Here is an 18,384-nt window from a genome sequence, read left to right as displayed (position 1 = left end):
GTATTAAAGACTATAAATACTATAAAAATGTCCCATCCACATAACATACAACGAACTTTGTCTTCTTTATCAGCATTCATGAGCGAGTATTACAATGATTTAACTGCAAAATAAATAAAAAAATAGAAACACTGCGCATCTTTATAACACTTCCAATGTCCATCTTGAGTTTATAAAAACACTTGCTTGCTACTTCTGTTCTGTTTAAAATTAGCTGGATATTCCATATCGACAACCATCATGTTTCAATCATGACACTTTTCACGCATCCGAATATATAGTACTCCCCTCTTCTATACTGTCCTCATGAATGTGATCATTTCTACAGCACTGTCAGTTTGGCACTAGTCTTGGCTTTCCCTGTGGTAAACCTGACTGTCCCACTCATGTCAGAGCTGGTGTTTTTGAATGTCAGTTTGTGGACAGTCCCTTGGTTCTCTATTCGGACATCGGGCCCTGACTGAAGGGTCTCTCCTTTCAGAGTCCAGACGGGAGGCTTGATGAGGGTCACAGACACTTCACACTGGAAGCAAGCCATTTCAGGAGCTCTCACTTCCACATCTTCTATGTCCTTCACCACAAGGATAGACTGGGCTGTGAAGTTCAACAGAAAAAAAGTTTGAACTATGAATATTTCTGCTGTGCATCTCATAATATTGACTAAACATTCTATTAGCATACTGAAGTCATAGATTTATACTTATATAGTCAGCAGTTGAATTCACAGGATACTCACCTTCCACCATCAGCTTAGCTGTGCACGTGTGCTCCCGACCTCAATGCTGTAGGTTCCCTCATCCTCCAGCGCCACCTGATGGATGACAAGCTTATGATAACAGCCTTCTTGTATTATTTCCATGTTTTCTGTGGTTTCCAACTCTTGATCCTCTTTGTACCAGGTGACATCACAATTTGCAGATGATACAGTGCATTCTAGAATGACCCGATGTTTTTCCAGTGCTGTACGATCCCTGAGGGGACGGACAATGCTTACAGGAAGTTCTGTAAAATAAGTGTGTACAAAAGATTTGTAGTTAATTCATTTATCTTTTATTTACTACGAAGGCAGAATCATATTTAGTTAAAGTACACCTTTTGTACAATACCTTCAATCTCGAGATAAGCAATTGACTCCACTTGTTTGGAAACAAACTTGATTTCTCCAGAATCTTCTGGCTTGACATTGCACATAAGCAGGAAGTGCTTTGTGCCTGATTAAAGGGTAAAAGAAAATGATTCAAAAATATGGGATTGTACACAAAAGCACTTCATAACAAGATTAGTTGTAAGAAGTTTATCCTCACCCTCTGTACGAGTCTTGATGGTACTAGTGGGGCGATCCTGCTGCCATTTTTGTACCACTCGCCAGGCATGTCTTCCATAGAGAGCTCACACATAAAGACAGCATTCTGGTCCTCCTTAATCCAAAGATCCTCCAAACCAGTTATGATCTCTAATTCATGTTCTGATTGCAATGTGGAGAAAACATTATGAACGTTTATCAAAAACCTAAGGGATTTATTTGGTACAGAAATGTGTTTTGCTTTGATGCTTTTCCAAAATGGTCATTCACAAAAACCGTAACAATAACAAAATACATACAGCCAGTTTTGGTTTCATGCCAAGTTTAAAATCCAGATAACCATTATAAATTTCTGTCTTGAATTTAAAATAGAAACTTAACTAAGCAAAACATGGCTATGCTCTCTAAAACAAAGGGAATTTTACCTCTAGTGAATTTTTCTTAATGTTTCCAATAAGGAGCAAGCTGAGAGATAAATAAAAATTAAGTGAAAAAGCTTACCATAGACCTCAAGTTTACAGGAAGTGCTGAGGTCACCTATTTCACAAGCATAAAGGCCTGAGTCACCGATACTGCACTCCAAGATCTGTAGACAGCGTTTACGTCCCATGGAATAAATCCTCAAAGTCTTACTGGATTTCAGCTCCAACCCATTCTGCCAATCAATTCATGGAGAGAAAACAGCTCAGCAAGAAAGAATGAAAACATATTTAGGAAGGTACTGTGCATTTTCTTCCAATTTAGGAGTACCTTTAGCCAGCTGACGTCCACATTTGGCCTAGACAACTCACACTCCAAAATGACTGCAGATTCCTCCTCAAACCTGACATCAGACAGCTTCTTAATGATCGTTACTGGTGTTTCTAAAATGTAATGCAAAATGTTTTTTTTTATTTTTGCCAGTTATGTAAAAAAAATCCTTGGAAATATACTATCTGTTTTAGCTTTTTAGTATTAGTTTTATATATCCACCTTTGACTACCAGCCTGGCAGTAGTTCTCAGACCTTCTGCAGAGAAGACAATGCTACCAGAATCCTCTATGGTGAGGTTGGAGAGGGTGAGACCATGCACTCGTCCATTGCAACTAACACGCCAGTTGTTATTGGGTTTGACACGCAGACCATCTTTTTGCCACACACCCTCCACATCACCATGTGAAAGTTCCACCTCGAAGGATGCAGTCTCTCTCTCAAAAGTCTCAAAGTCCATCAGTCCCTTGCGTATGACAATCTTCCTTGCTGCAAATTGTAAAAGTGCCTATTTAGTTAATCTTAAACTAAATTAAATCTTCATAGACAATTTCAGAACTTTTAGGCCAAAGACCAGAAATAGCTGATTTTCCTATTGAAATATCTGCCAAATTCATAGGTCCATTATTTTATTCAATATCACCAACAGATTATATATTGTTTCAGCAGAATCATAAATTGTTAAGGCTAAAGTACCAAATATTTGAAAATGCTCTTGGCTACTTACGCTCCACATTAAGTTTGACCTGTGTACGGTCATGGAGAGTTTCACAACGGTAAGTGCCTCGATCACACAGGCTGAGGTTAGTGATGGTCAAGATGCGTTTGCAGCCATTCTGGGTGAGTTTATGTCTGGGTCCTGGCTGGATTACCACCCCCTGTCTCATCCACTGCACCTCTCCAGACTCCAGACTCACTTCTGTCTCTAATATAGCATCTCCAAACTCTTCAGCCATCACTGCCTCCATTCTCTTTGTGAACAACACCTGTGCTCTCTGTAAGTAAATGTAAAAGTTCAGTGTTACAAAGCCATGAATTTTACAAAACAATTTCTCATATATAATAAAAACTGAAGTCAAGTGAGTCGATGATAGCAGAGCCTTTTCCTTTGGGTGAATTAATAATTAAAGTTTAATCATTTATTTACTTACCTTGGACCTTGAGGCTGGCTTTAGAAATGATGCCCTCAGCCTCTGCAGTGATCCGAGAGGAATCCAAGAGCTGGACCTTTCGGATTATCAGAGTATGGCAGAGGCTGTTCTGTTCAATATGGAAGTGATCACTGGGTTTGATGGGTTCTCCATCCATGAGCCAGACCAACTGAACATCATCAGGAGAGACCACGCACTTAAAGGTAGCATCCTCACCCTCCATGACTGTGGTATTGTGAAGCTCAGTGAGGAATTCCACCACACGAGGCACTGCAAATGCAAAGCAAGTGGATATTATTAATTAGGTGTCATTTTGTGTGTGTTTTAGTATGTTTAGGAAGTTTCACACTTACATTCTACCCTTAATCTGGCACTGGTGCAGTCATCTTTGGACTCGCAAGCATACTCTCCAGCATCTTCTTTGGTGAGACGATGGATTGTGAGACTCCTCTCTGTCCCATTGGCACGGATAGAGAAGCGACGGCTGGGAATGATCTCCAGACCATCCTTCTTCCACTGGACATCTGCTTTAGCCTTGCATAGCTCACAGGAAAGTGTTACCATACCATCTTTATGAGCCACTGTGTCAACCAGTGGCTTAATAAATTTAATACGCATATCTGTAATACACACAGGTTACATGGTTATTATTTTACATCGAACAATGTTGCATTGATAATGCTTTGCTCCGTCACAAGAAAACGTTTGATTCCAGTTACAAACCTTTGACCAGGAGACTGAAGTGCATCTCATCTGTGTTTGCATCACATGTATACTCTCCACTATCGAGTTTCTTTAATGGGTTGATGGTGAAAGTGCGAGTCAAGCCCAGGTTGGCTATGTGGAAACGTTCATCGCTGATTTGAGTCCAGTCTTTAAGCCATCGCACTATTGCACTGGGTCTAGAAACCATTGCAGTAAGAGTGACAGACTCTGCTTCATAACCAGTAACCAAGTTCACCTCTTCTTTGTTGAGGAACTCAACAGCTGGCTCTGGAGATTAATACAACACATAAGGCATATACGGTTTAATTAAGTTTTTTAAGGTAAATGAAGAACGTCCACAGTTATAACAAATCTAGTTTAAAACCTAGTGCCATTTTTTTATTATTCATTTTTAGAATTAAGATGTCATGTGGTGTAACCATTAAGCAAGTAGGGAGTCAGACCACATGGCAATTTATAGCTTTGAAAATAAAGGTAAACTAAATTTTCTTTTCTTTTTCTCCTTAATATTTCTACATGGAAGTTAGACCACATGCCTGTGTTGGTCACACCACATGATTTTAATTAGACCAACTTTGAAAAAACTATTAAAAAGCAATCATTAGTTAACAATTTAAAAACATGTAGAACAGGTTTTTGAACACAATCATTATATTAAGGAAAGGAAAATAAATACAGTACCTTGAACTTTAACAATGGTTATCATTTGGTCGTCAGCAGCATCACACATATATTTCCCAGAGTCAGAAAGAAGGATGTTGGATAAAGTCAGTTTATGGAGTGTTCCATTGCTTTCAATATGTGTGCGCTCATCAGAGACCAATGGCTTATCATTAAATAGCCATGTAACTGGTGCATTAGCTCGAGAAACCTCACAAGCTAAGATGAGATCATCTCCTGTCACCATCTCCTGATAATCAGGATCCCCAGAATTGCCAATGATCTTCACTGATGGCTCTGAGTTAATCAAAAACATGTTATTATGACTTTTGTTTGGTATCAACAAAATATCGGGACATTCTAGGATCATGCACAGGTTCACATCAACACAACTGAAAGACATGTTTTACCTTGTACAGTGACATGAAATGAAATCGAATCATCTTTAGCATCAAGCATATATTCTCCAGAGTCTTTGCAGCTCTGCACAGAGAATGACCAACGTTCTGAAAGTACCTTCCTCCTCAAAACAGAAACGTTCATTCTCCTCAATAGGGCTTCCATTTTTATACCAATTGACCACACCATTGGACGTAGACAGCTCACACTCTAATACAGCATCATCATATAGCACAACCTTGTGCTCACTCTTGATCTGATCTTTATTTAGGATTTGTACTGGTGCCTCTGGAAGAGATAAAGATAAACAAAAACTAACCTTCAGGAAAAAATTACAAACAACTAAAAAGAAAGAAAAGTCAAAGAAATAGTGGTTTACCATCATACCAGTAATTTTGACTTTAAAATCCATTGTGTCATCCAAGGCATTGCAGGTATATATCCCAGAATCCTTCAGTGTTGGAAAATGAATAGTAAGCTTGCGTTTGAGGCCATTCTCTGTAATTGTGATGTTGCTGCTCTCTTCCACCTTCACTCCATCTTTCATCCAACACACCTCTGCATTATCACGGAAACATCAAGCTCTAGGACTAAAGGTTCACCAGCAAAACTCTCTGTAATGCTGCCTGTCTCCTTGGAGCAAGAAAGTTTAACAGGGGGCTCTGTTGAAAAAAGTATCATCAACAGAATTTCATTAAAAAAACACACACACAAAAACAAAACTTCTGAAGAAAATTAATCTCTTAAATCAATAAACCCCTATATTAAACCTCTATACATCTAGAATAGAATATTATCAAATATTCTTTCTAAACACTACACAAAATTACCTTCTACTTTCACCCAAAATGTGACAGAGTCATCTGCAGTCTCGCATACATATTCTGCAGAATCATAAATGGTAGCACAGGGAATGACCAGCCTGTGGTAAATCCCTCATCCTCCAATTTCAAGTTATCATTTTCTTCCACTTCCATGCCATCACAAAACCAGCAGACTTCTGCATCTGCTTTGGAGATCTCACAGGTCAGGACCAGCTTCTTAGAGCTCAGTATACACACATCAACCTCTGGCTCTCTGGGGGACACAATGCGGACTGGGGTCTCTGGGTTTAGAAGAGGAGCGTAATGGTTAACAAAACATGAAAAAAAAACACATGTTGCTGGTTTTTGATCAATTATATATGTATATCTTGAACTTGCTATCTAATATAACAAACATTTGGTTCTAATAGCAATAAAGAAGGGAGAAACATATCCTTTGATACTTACCTGTAATAATGAGCTGAAAAAATATTGAGTCTCCACCTGTGTCGCATACATACTCTCCAGAATCCCGTTTGGAAGCACAGAGAATGGTTACTGTCCTGTATGGGCCTTTAGCACTGAGTCTTACATTCTCACTTTCATGAAGCTTTAGGCCATCTTTAAACCAGTGAGCCTGTCCATTTGATCGAGAGAGTTCACAGCTCAGGACAATCTCCTCAGAGACATAACGCTCCATGTGGATGTCATCTTTTGGGTCTACAATTGTAACCGGAGGTTCTAGACAGAAGTCAGTTAATGTTGTTAGTTTTTCTCGCAGTTTATGTGGACTGTGACTCAACTTTTTTGTAAGGTGATGGTACAAAAAATATGTTAAACATAACACTTAAAGAGAAACAGTATTTTGACTGTTACCTTTAATGTTGACAGAAAACGACATGGTTTGGTCGCCTGCTTGGCAAGTATACGTTCCAGCATCTGCCAGCGCGGCTGAACGTATTATAAGTCTTTTCATGGTGCCTTCAGACTGAATGGTGATGTTGTCTGACTGCAGAACTGCAATTCCATCTTTAAACCAGTAGGCCGTTTCATCTGGTCTGGAGAGTTCACACGTCAGAACCACAGGGTCCAGTTCCATAGCGCTTTTCTGCCTCTCTTCAAGTGCAATCTCTTTAAATAACACAGGGGGGGCTGATGGGAAAAGAAGATTTTATTTAAATCATTACGAATAAAATATAATACAAATAATATGACACAGCATATTCAGGATTGTTAAATTATCCGTGGACATGCACACCTACTAATAATTACTAATAATATGTTACCTCTGGGAGACATTATCAGGAGACATGTGTTAGCTTTCACTGTTATGCTGATGATACTCAGCTTTATATTTCTTTGCAGCCCAGTGAAACTCACCAAATTGACAAACTAACAGAATGCATAGTCAATATACAAAACTGGATGATGAGTAATTTCTTAATGCTAAATTCAGAAAAAAACAAGTAATAATCTAGAACAATGTCTAACTCTTGAGGGCTGCTCCGTTAATGCCTCTTCATCAGTTAGGAACCTAGGTGTGCTGTTTTGATATGTGTGCTAGCAAAACATATCAAAATGCAAGCTATGCTCTCAGTGTCAAATGCAGAAATTATAATTCATGCGTTTATGACCTCAAGGCTAGATTATTGTAATGCTTTATTGGGTGGTTTTTCTGCAAGCTTGATAAACGAACTTCAGCTGGTTCAATATGCAGCAGCTAGAACTAGAACGTATGAACATATTAGCCCAGTTCTGTCAACACTGCACTGACTCCCTATCAAACATCAGACAGATTTTAAAATTGTGTTAATTACTTATAAGGCACTGAATGGTTTAGCTCCTCAATATTTGAGCGAAGTAGTCCTGTATGTTTGCTGCGCTCCTAAAACTCTGGCTGTTTGATAATACCCAGAATATCAAAATTGACTGCAGGCTGCAGATCCTTGCAGATTGATAATTCTAACACTATCCAATGCACACAGCAATGCACACAACAAGTTATAATAAACAATGCACAACAATGTTTTGGTGAATTATTTTGTTTTGCTAATGCAACCCCATAAGAAAAAAATAAATCCTTTCAGTGATAGGGTTAAATTATGTATTTTATTCAGTTTGTTTTCATTTGTATTTGTAATGTGTACTCTTTTCTTTTTAAGGTTACCTTTCCACATATCATTACGTTATGTAGCGTAAAAAAGTTAGTTAGAAATGCACAGGGGAAACGTGGCGCATACAATTTTGTTTGTTTGCATTTGGTGATTGGATATCCTGTAGTTTAAACCCGCCCCAAAAGGTCAGAGTAATCCGATTGTATAATAAGAGAGATGAGATAAAAAATTGGCACTTTCGTTCAATTGTTTGTAACAGTGTGTTTTTTTTTCTTTTGTATTAATTGCTAAGATACAGCTAGCCCACAATATGGGTTAACGTCAAGTTTATCGGGAGTTTTTGAAGAACGCTTGGACATTGCCGCCTCGACCGCTAACTTAGTGCATCAGCTGTACTAAAGTGTGTGTTTCGAAACGTTCACACGATCGCTGTCGTTGTGTACTGCTGTGAGACTTTTCTTTGTTGGATCTCGAGATCGCAGGACTTTTTTTCTTTTATTCCTCCGGATAGCGCACCCAGCTACCGGAAACGTTGAGTGTTCCTCCGGCATCATGGGACGCCTCGGCGGGGGAACAGGAATATTCAGGGATCGTGATCCGGGAACGGGAAGAAGGGGTACTGTGTGTTTGTTTGTTTGTTCGTTTGCTCACTCGAGTGAAGCGGCCAGTTTAAGTTTTAAGGCCTCAACACACACCAGCCACGACACAGGCCTGCAGCGGGGAAGGGAGGTGTGTGATTCCTGTGAGTGTGTGTGTGTGTGTGTGAGATTGTGTGAGCCCACTGTTGTTGCTGTTTGTTTCGTTGACATTCTCGCTCTTTAAATTGTATTGAAATTACATTTGATTTATTTAACCAGTTTAGGAAAGGTAACTTGTCTGCAATCCCATAAGTTAAAAGAGGGAGGGAGATACGTGGTTTGGGGCAAATTGAGATTTTGAAATTATTCCACTTAACTGAAGTATCTTGCTTAATTTTATTTATTTTTTTACTGTTTCAGATTTCTATTTCATTAAATTACTCTTTTTCTATTTGCGAAACCATCTTGTTTTAGTTTCTTGAGGGTATTGACTCAGGAAATAAAGGATATATTAGGTATAATCAGAGAGAGGGGGCCTTAATTCAACATCACAAGGCATTTGTTTATGAACCAAGAGCAGTCCTTAGAAATTTCTACTTCAGAAAGAGAGGGGGTGCTACACTAAAATGGTCCAGCTGACCATTTATGGTTGTAATGTTGTACAAGTACATATAGTGTATAAGTGCATATAGTTTTTTACCTTCAACATTCACAGTAAATGTGAGAATGTCGTTGTTTGATTGGCAGGTGTAGACTCCAGAATGAAAGTGCTCTGCTGACTGAATGACGATCCTCCTCATGTTGCCATCTGATTGGATATTCAGACCTTCTTCTACTTGTAGCTCCTGTCCATCTTTAAACCACTGAACGATGGCTGTGGGATGGGACACCTCACAGTACAGCACAATGGGATTTCCTACCTCAGTGGTCTTCTTGGTGTCCATTTCTGACATTGGTAAGAATTTCTCCTCAGGTGCTGCAAAACAGTACGTATAGAATTATCTATGAGATCTTGAATTAATACATTTTTAAATGCATCTTGATTTTATTGCAAAAGAATTGGTCAATGAATATGTGTCAGGGGTTTTTTTATTATTTTCCTCCATAAGTTTAATCAAAATCTGTTCAATTACAGATATCTGATGACATATGCAGGTCAGCTCCAATCATGTCATCAATTCATTTTATATTTAGTAAGACACAGTGACTCAAACCTAAATATCTAAATACTGACCCTTAATCTGTAAGGTCGCTTGAATCTCGTAAGCCAGTGGCAATGAAGGTGATTTCAGCTCCATCGCATACACATTTGGTACTTCTTGAATTCTTAGAATGTGTTGGTTTTTTGACTGAGTGATGGAGAAGAGTCCACTATCCTGCAGTTGCTGGCTGTTCAGGAACCATGTGCCAATCAAGTTAGCAGAGAGCTCAATGAAAAACACAGCATCCTCCCCTTCAGTGACCACAGCGTTCTTCAGAGGGGTTTTGATCTTTGGACCTGGGACTGCAGACAATATAATAGACATTATATCATGTTATTGTAAAGTCCAATAGTTCACTTAGATATAATTATTTACCTTTACTTAGTTGTACTTAAAATTACTTGCTGCTATGAAAGCCTTACTTAAAATATTCAAGTAGCCACAACAAAACTAATGACATTAATTCACCAGTGAGAGGCAACAACAAAAGAAGGAATAATGGAGGATGCGAACAAGCAACGTTTTGAATTTGTGCAACGACCACCGAGTTTACTGAAACCGGGAAGAAGGAGGAGGATTTTACCACTGGATAAACTGTTTCCACACAATAACAATAAGGTAAGTTCTAATTATTGTCAATGTTTTTGTTCATTAACTGAAAAAACTATACATTTATCATTATATTTATACTTATCGTGTTGGGTGTAAACAAGCCTTACACCAAGTCGCTTTGGATAAAAGCATCTGCAAAATGATTAAATTCGCAGACTGGCATTAGACTAATATTACGTATGTATGATTGATACCGAGTGGTTGAGCTAGGTATTGCTGTCCAAATTCCAAATATCGGAGAATATTTTTCGGTTTGCATGCTTTTTTGAATAAGGTGAACTAGTTCAATTTTACAGTGTACTACTATAGTGTGCATGTACAAACAAACAAATCACCCTATACTATGAGTATTGTAGGATCTTATTGATGTTCCTCACTTATACAGTAACTACAGTTACTGTCTCTTTAGATAAATGTGCTAAATGAATACATGCAAATGAAATATGTTTAAGAGTACATCCTGTACGGTGAAAATGCCAAGCCTAATCTCACTGAAATTAAAGAAAGTTTGTAAAATTGTAATTTTACCCAGATGAACTACTTTGGGAAACTCCACATGTCCGCTTCTGCCGTATTTATTGACACAGCAGATATGGAAACGGTAATCTCCCTCACATGGCACGCTGTCACCTAGGACCTCAGCAGAAGTGGCTGTCTCTGCTGTCAGACATCTCTGCCACTCCTGAGAGCCCACTTCCTGGCGTTCTAGCACATACACTGACTTAGTAGAGTTTTGCAAGTTAGGTGATGCTGACCAGGAAAGGGTGGCACCATTTAAACAGTCAGTGTTCATTTGGACACTCACAGGACAGATGGGGGAGGGCAGTGTCGAGCAGCTGAATGAAAAATCAGAATGCTGTAAATCTCAGGCTAAATAATGAATTCCACACAAAAATATTTAGTAGAAATAAATCTCTTTCTCTGTTGATTTTTTTTTTTTTACAATAATAATAAGTTGTGCATCACAAAGCCATGTGTGTATTATCTTACTTTTGACTCTGAGTTTGGAGCTTGTTGTCGATCTGCCTGCCATGAAGGTAATAGTGCCTGAGTCTTGATACGATGTATTGACAAAAACCAGGATGTGGGTTTTGCCAAAAGACTTGACAATGGTTTGATGTGTTTCTTGCAACTGCAGTCCATCTTTAAACCAGCAGATATCCATATCATCTTGTTCTACCTCCACAAAAAAAGCTGCATTCTCTCCTTCCATCACCTCCAACCTCCTTGGAAGTTTCTTCACAATTGTACCTACCAGAAAAATGTTCAATAATTGAACCAGATCTTTGTATATCAAACTGCAACGTAAATTCTCAAACGTATCAAGTTACTTATATGAAAGTGTTAACATGTCAACCTAAAACCCGAATTCCAGAAATGTTGGGTCATTTTATTTTTCTTATTTGCATAAAATTAAAACTAAAAGACTTTCAAATCACATATTTTATTCACAATACAACATAGAGAACATAGCAAATGATTAAACAAAAACAGACACTTTTATCCACTAAATGAGCTCATGTCAAATTTAATGCCTGCTACAGGTTTCAAAAAAGTTGGCATGGGGACAACAGTGGGCTGAAAAAGCAAAGAACTGTGAAAAGATTCAGGTGGGAGAACATCTAGCAAACTGACATGAGGTCTGTTACACGATTAGCTATAAAAGGGATGTCTTAGAGAGGCAGATGCTCTGCAGTCAGTGAAAGAGCGTTTAAAAGGATTGTGGAATACTTTAAAAACAATGTTCCTCAACATCAAACTGCAATGGCTTGGCAAATCTTATCATCTACAGTGCGATATATCACCAAAAGATTTAGAGAAACGGAGAAATCTGTGTGTTTAAGGGACTGTGTGACCCTCTGACAACGCTGCATCACTCATCAGCGTGATTCTGTCATTGAAATTACTTAATGGGCCCAGGAACATTTACAGAGACCACTATAGGTAAACACAATCCATCATGCCATCTGCAGATTCCAACTAAAGCTCTATCATGCAGAAAGACAGCAATATATGATCATGGTCCAGAAGCACTGTTGTGTCCTGTGGGCAAAGGCTCATTTAAAATAAACAGTTGGAAAAGTGTTCTTTGTTCAGACAAGTTAAAATTTGACATTATTGTTTTGGAAATCACTGATGCTGTATTATCTGGGCTAAAGAGTGATGTGATTTAAATTTTTATTTCATTTGATCAAAATTGAAAAAATGTCGCAACATTTCTGGAATGTGAGTTGTGATTCTCTCTGTACTTTACCTTTAACTGCCAGTTCTGCAATGGTCTTTCCACCATCAGGCATCTCACACAGGTAAACTCCGTCATCGTCTGCCCCAACATTTTGTATTGTTAGCCTTCTCCGTGTTCCTTTCTGTTCTATGTTATACTTATTTCCCGCCAGCAGCCTCTGATCCTCCAAGTACCAAGCTGTGGAAATGGACTCTTCCGGAACCTCACATTCCAGAACGGCAACATCCCTCTCCCTGACCTCTGCGTCTAGAAGAGCTTGCTTAAATCGGACCGGGGGCCCTATAAACAGATTTGATAAGTGATTAAAACAAATCACACTGCAGATGTAGTATGAAACAACAAATGTGTTAATTATCTAAACGCACTATACATATGAACCAAACAACGTAAAGTTAGAAAATACATCAGCTGGGATGTGGCAGGCCAATGACAGTGGTTAAAAAAAAGGTTGTGGTCATGCAGTTACCAGGAAAGAACATAATCCTACAGGCTTAATTGCACCATACAAAGCCTAAGCTATGCCCCATTGCATTGTTGATAAGATTGCAGTGATGCTGTCACTCAGGAATGTACTGAGCTCTGTGGCTTTTCTCACCTTTCATCATGCTTTGGTCAGTGTTCATCGAATACATGACTTCACAACTAAATATATACCCACAAAGTTAGACAGCCACTGTTATATTATGGTCATGAAGAGTAAGAAATGTATTACAGTAATCTTAAAGTAATTCAACCAATGTTATATTAACATATTGGAAAAATAAACACAAATTAGGTGGCCTTATGTACTTATATATCGAAAAATATATGTTTTGTTTATATTATATTGCAAAACACTTTTGCTGCTTTTGTGGTGGGATATGGATATGGCTAGGGACAGGTTAGGTGTTAAAACTGTAAGGTGGGTTAAGCTGTAAGGGAGAATGCATCAACAGTGCAAGAAATTAATTATGGATGCAATTACATATTGGTATTTTTTAAATATAAGTAAAATGTAAAAACATTTATGTACACAATACGAGCCAATGATTAATTTATATGTATGTAGTAGTTAAGGACACCTAATTTAAAGTGGGACCCCAAGGGTATATCCGTGTTATTAATATACCATAGTCACATATCATAACCATCTTAAGCACACAGCAACATATATTAACATATATAATGGGAGATAACAGTTATATGACAACTCACAAAACAACCAAGACAAAGATCTTAGGCATATTTTAGTTTTAGGATTCTTAGTGAAGGAGTAAGAATGTTTAAAGTAGGAACTGGACTGTCAGAGAACCCAGAGATATGTTAGTTCTTACAGATATGTTAGGAATTAATAAAACATAGTTGACAATTAAAAATGAGTTACCTTTAACTGACAGTTGCACAGCACTTAGTGTGTTTCCCAGTGCGTTTGAGGCAGCACATATGTAGAGTCCTGTATCCTGTTGCTTACAGTACAGTACTTTCAAGGTGTAATACCCCTCTCTATCTTCAAAAATTAGAAATCGTCGACCCGGCACAATATTCTCTCCATCTTTCTTCCATACGATCTCTGGTTTAGGCTTTCCTGTGACATAGCAACGGAATTTGGCATGTTTGCCTTCTGTGACTGTGAATTTCTTAGCCTTCGACACATTTAAGTGAGGCTCTTTTGAGTGTTTGGCCCTTGATTGTTTTGGTGAGTAATGGCCATTGGTGTAGCCATTTGCCTTGCTTCCCACTCTTTGTTCTGGAATGGGCTCTACCAGGAGCACAGCTCCCGTCATCGCTTCTCCATACTTGTTGACTGCTTTGCACATGTAAACACCTCCATCTGGGGCTCTTGTTCTGAAAACCTTCAGCTGGAACCAGCCACCATCTTGCTGGCCCACATGGTAGTGGGAACTTTCATAGATCTCATTCAACTGTTTACCATCTTTTTCCCATACCACTTGCGGTAAAGGCTCACCAGACAGTTTGCAGGAGAATGCAGCATCTTCTCCACGGTCAACTCTTAGAGAAAGAGGCTTGATCAGAAAACGAGGCTTGTTGTCTTGGAATGGGTCTGCTTTCTGTACTACCACATCCTGTTGTTGATTCATAATCTTGATTTCTTGTTCTGGTGGAATAATTTTTACTATTTCAATTTGTTGTGGCGGTGTTGGGGCTGGCTGTGTTTGCTGAAGCTCCTGGGGCTCTTCTTCAACTTTAAGGGTAGCTGCTGCATATGTTTCCCCAATGTTGTTTTTAGCTCGGCAAATATACTGACCAGCATCTTCCATTGTCACCCCAGAGATGTAAAGGCCGTACACCTTGCCATCTTGTGTAATACGGTAACGACCCTCAGGAAGAATAGACTCATTTTTACGCTCCCAGATCACATCTGGTTGGGGATCTCCACCAATCTGACATTTAAGAATAGCATCTGTTCCACATTTCACCAGAACTGGACCTTGGGTAACCAAGCACACGTGGAGCACCTCCAAATACATCCATATTTTTTAATGTCTTGTAAGCCCTTTGTATGTGTTATTATTGGAATTAGGAATGGCACAAATATCTGTGGCACATACCCAGCTCTGGAAAAACAAAAACAAACACAGTGTTTTTTTCTTTCTTTATCTCAATAATTTGGAAACTCATAGCTCAATTAATCACTAATAAATACATAAAACTCTGACTAATTTAAAAGTAAAAACACAGTTCAAGAACTTTCAGAACTGTAACAAGTGTCAAACACTCCATTTTGTACATTCTTTTGGATCCAGGGCAAGAACATTTTGCAACCTTCCTTCCTCTCTCTCTCTCTGTCTCTCACACACATTGTTTTTGTGGTTCATGGGGACTCTCCATAGCCTTAATAGTTTTTATAATGTACTACCCGTATTTTCTAATTCTAATTTTAATAGTTTAAGACTACGTTGCCCTCCATTTAAACATTTACTAAAGAGTATAAATTTTTTCTGAATGCAACAAGGTATTTTTATGCACACTACTGACACCAAAGCTTGATTCCAGTGTCACCCCATCAGCTGCTGTCAATGGTCTCACTTTCAGTGTCAATGATAATACAAGACCTGTTGAATTATGTTTTTGAGTAGAGTAATAACGTTTTTTTTTTTGTTCAAGTACAATAATAAAGATGCAGTAGTACAGTTAATAACTGTAGTGCGAGTGTTGTGCCTTTTCACTATAACAGTGAGACGGTGAACATTCGTGACGTAATGTAAGTGCATTTTTCCATTCTGCTGTTACTGTGTCACCTACTGCTGTCAATTTTCTTCTAAGGGTACAAAGCAGTGCATATTGTAAACTTTATGTGCAATAGTGAAACATTCCTTGCATAAAGGAAGTCCTCTTGCAGCATTCAAGATAACTCCAGTCCCCATCCCCTACTTGAGCCCAGACAGCTGGTGCTGTTTATCAGGAGGAAGCATTTAAAATAGTCTGTCCAAATAAAGACGCGGGAGAGTTGGCCATGTGCGGCATAAGACAAAGCATGTTCACTCTGACAAATGCTTGTCATTCATACCTTCAGGATTCATCACTTTTCATTACATTTCACACTATGGCTGGTGTTCTATCCAAGTCAGTAAAGAAAAGTTTTACCGTTTAAAGGACATTGTACATGAAATGTTTTTAATTGTATGGTGAATTTACACAAGAGCAGATGTTTTGTTTGTTCTGTCACATCTCAGTTTTTAGTGTCTTGCATCAAAATATGCTATGTCAGCATAAATGTAGTTTAACTGTTAGAACAAATATTTTTCAAATTGCGTGTTTCAGTAAATAACACAGTAAATGAACAAGGAAGCTATATGAAAATTCAAATCAGAGAATGGGGTAAACGAACTGAAAGAATTTGTTGGTGATCTCCATTGGATCAAATTGCATTCCTGGGCCTGTTGGGCTTTACGTCCAAGGCGACTGCTTTCGAAAAGACCACTGAGTGCATGTTAAAGACATAATGCATAAATAGTAATCTGGTCATGAAAATATTAATCAGGTCATGCTTGATCATTTTTCCGGAAGTGTCCAGTCAAGTAATATGAACCATGCCCTAATAATAGTCAGATGAATAGTGCATACTTTTGCCAATATAATGTTAATATCTCTCTATCTATATAACCATGACCAAATAATCACAGTAAGATGTGTAAATAACAGCATACTGGGTAATAAAGTAGTTTATGTGTTCTTAAAAAGATACATTAACTTATAATAATTATTTATCAATTACTTACTATTAAATAATATAGTTTATCAATTAATTATTAACATTCAGATAGTTATGCACGTCATGAAAGTTTAATAAATATATCTGAAAGTGGAAATACTGATATGTTCATCATTATATGATGTTTGCTCATGATCACTAATCGATGTACTATTATAAATGACCTTTTTTATATATATATTTCACAGGTTCACAGTTGATTATTTGCTTCCTGTCAATGACATCCAAAAGATATTAACTAGAAAAAATGTTTAGAAAAAATGTTATCTGTGAGTGCGTCTTTAAGTCACATATTAAGTAGTCTATATCTTATACTTCTGCATTCTTTGTATGTTCGTAGTAAAGCTCCAACAGAAAAATGAAACATTTTATTTTGATAGTCTGTAAGAGAAGTAAGTAATTTGTCAACCGGCAGTCATTAGACTATCTGCTTAATAACTTCTCTCTGCTTAATACATAATTTAATTTAATGAAATAACATACAACATACTAACTATGAGAAACGTATTCTACTAACAGTTTTCTCTGAGAGTTAGTACACATGTAGTTGAAAATCCACGAGAATTAGTTGACATATAGTTACAAATTTACTTCTAGTTAGTAGAATATTTAAAGTGCACTATTAAAATAAATTGTAATTTGAAATGTGAATGCATTTACCTAGTCATTATTTTTTATGACATTTACATTGACAAAGAAGACACCGTCATAGAAAGTAAGCATCTTAAAAGTAAACTCACGTGTCAACGGCGGTATCAGATCAGCATTTAGGACCAGCCAAAACACTAATCTCCAGGCCCTCTTCTAAGAGGATTGTGACCCTGCTGTCAGCTTTTCTTCTTTAGGAAATGACCTTTGACCTCTGTGTTTGTTATGATTTTGAAAAAATCATATCATTAACAGTTGCAAGTCCTATAAAATATTCCACACGACAGATGCTTTGGTCTTCTGAACACTAACGTTAATCCATCCAAGTTGATCTCCAATTCTTTGTTCCTTGAGGTTCTTGATGTGTCTCTGTATACGGGTGCTTCTCATATGTGCCTTTCAGTGTGACTAAGCTCTCTTCTTTTTCACCACCGCCAAACAATGAATGTGTCATATGGTACAGGGGCCTGCGTCGTTGTCAGCTCAGAGCCAATAAATGCTTTCACAGCTGCCACCCATCCTACTAAACATAGCACAGCTATCATCTTTGGGGGAGTAGTGGGCTGCAAAGGTTAAATTTAGACCACCTAACCACTTGACCCTTTCCACTTGGCAGGGTCTGGTCCTTTTGGGAAAAAAAAAAAATACACAAAAAAATGGACTACATTTCCTTTTTATGTTACCATACAATATTCAAAGACAATCATTGCAGTCACTTTTTGCAAAACTGGGATGACAACACTTTTCAGTCAGAATCATAAAAAGTGACCAAAGTTGATTAGGTTACGAAAGCAGTATACTGTTCAAAATGAAGATTAAAATGTGTTGGATACTTTCTGGATTTCAAATTCTGTGTAACAAGTTTAGTTTTTTCAAATAATTAACTACAACTATAGCTGTGAGCTAATAAATAAATTAATTAAATAGCAATATGTGGTTAGTTCTAAGAAAAGCTCATTATTTGTTAGATGCTAATTGGT

General features: G+C 37.8%; 1 pseudogene; it reads right to left on the bottom strand.

The window, feature by feature from the left end:
* Nucleotides 1-203: 203 nt before the first annotated feature.
* LOC122346627 lies at nucleotides 204-17,932 on the bottom strand (annotated as a pseudogene).
* Between the last annotated feature and the right edge of the window lie 452 nt (nucleotides 17,933-18,384).

This window comes from Puntigrus tetrazona, chromosome 6 (assembly GCF_018831695.1).
Source record: "Puntigrus tetrazona isolate hp1 chromosome 6, ASM1883169v1, whole genome shotgun sequence".
Classification (NCBI taxonomy): Eukaryota; Metazoa; Chordata; class Actinopteri; order Cypriniformes; family Cyprinidae; genus Puntigrus; species Puntigrus tetrazona.
This window is presented reverse-complemented; position numbering and strand designations above follow the sequence as displayed.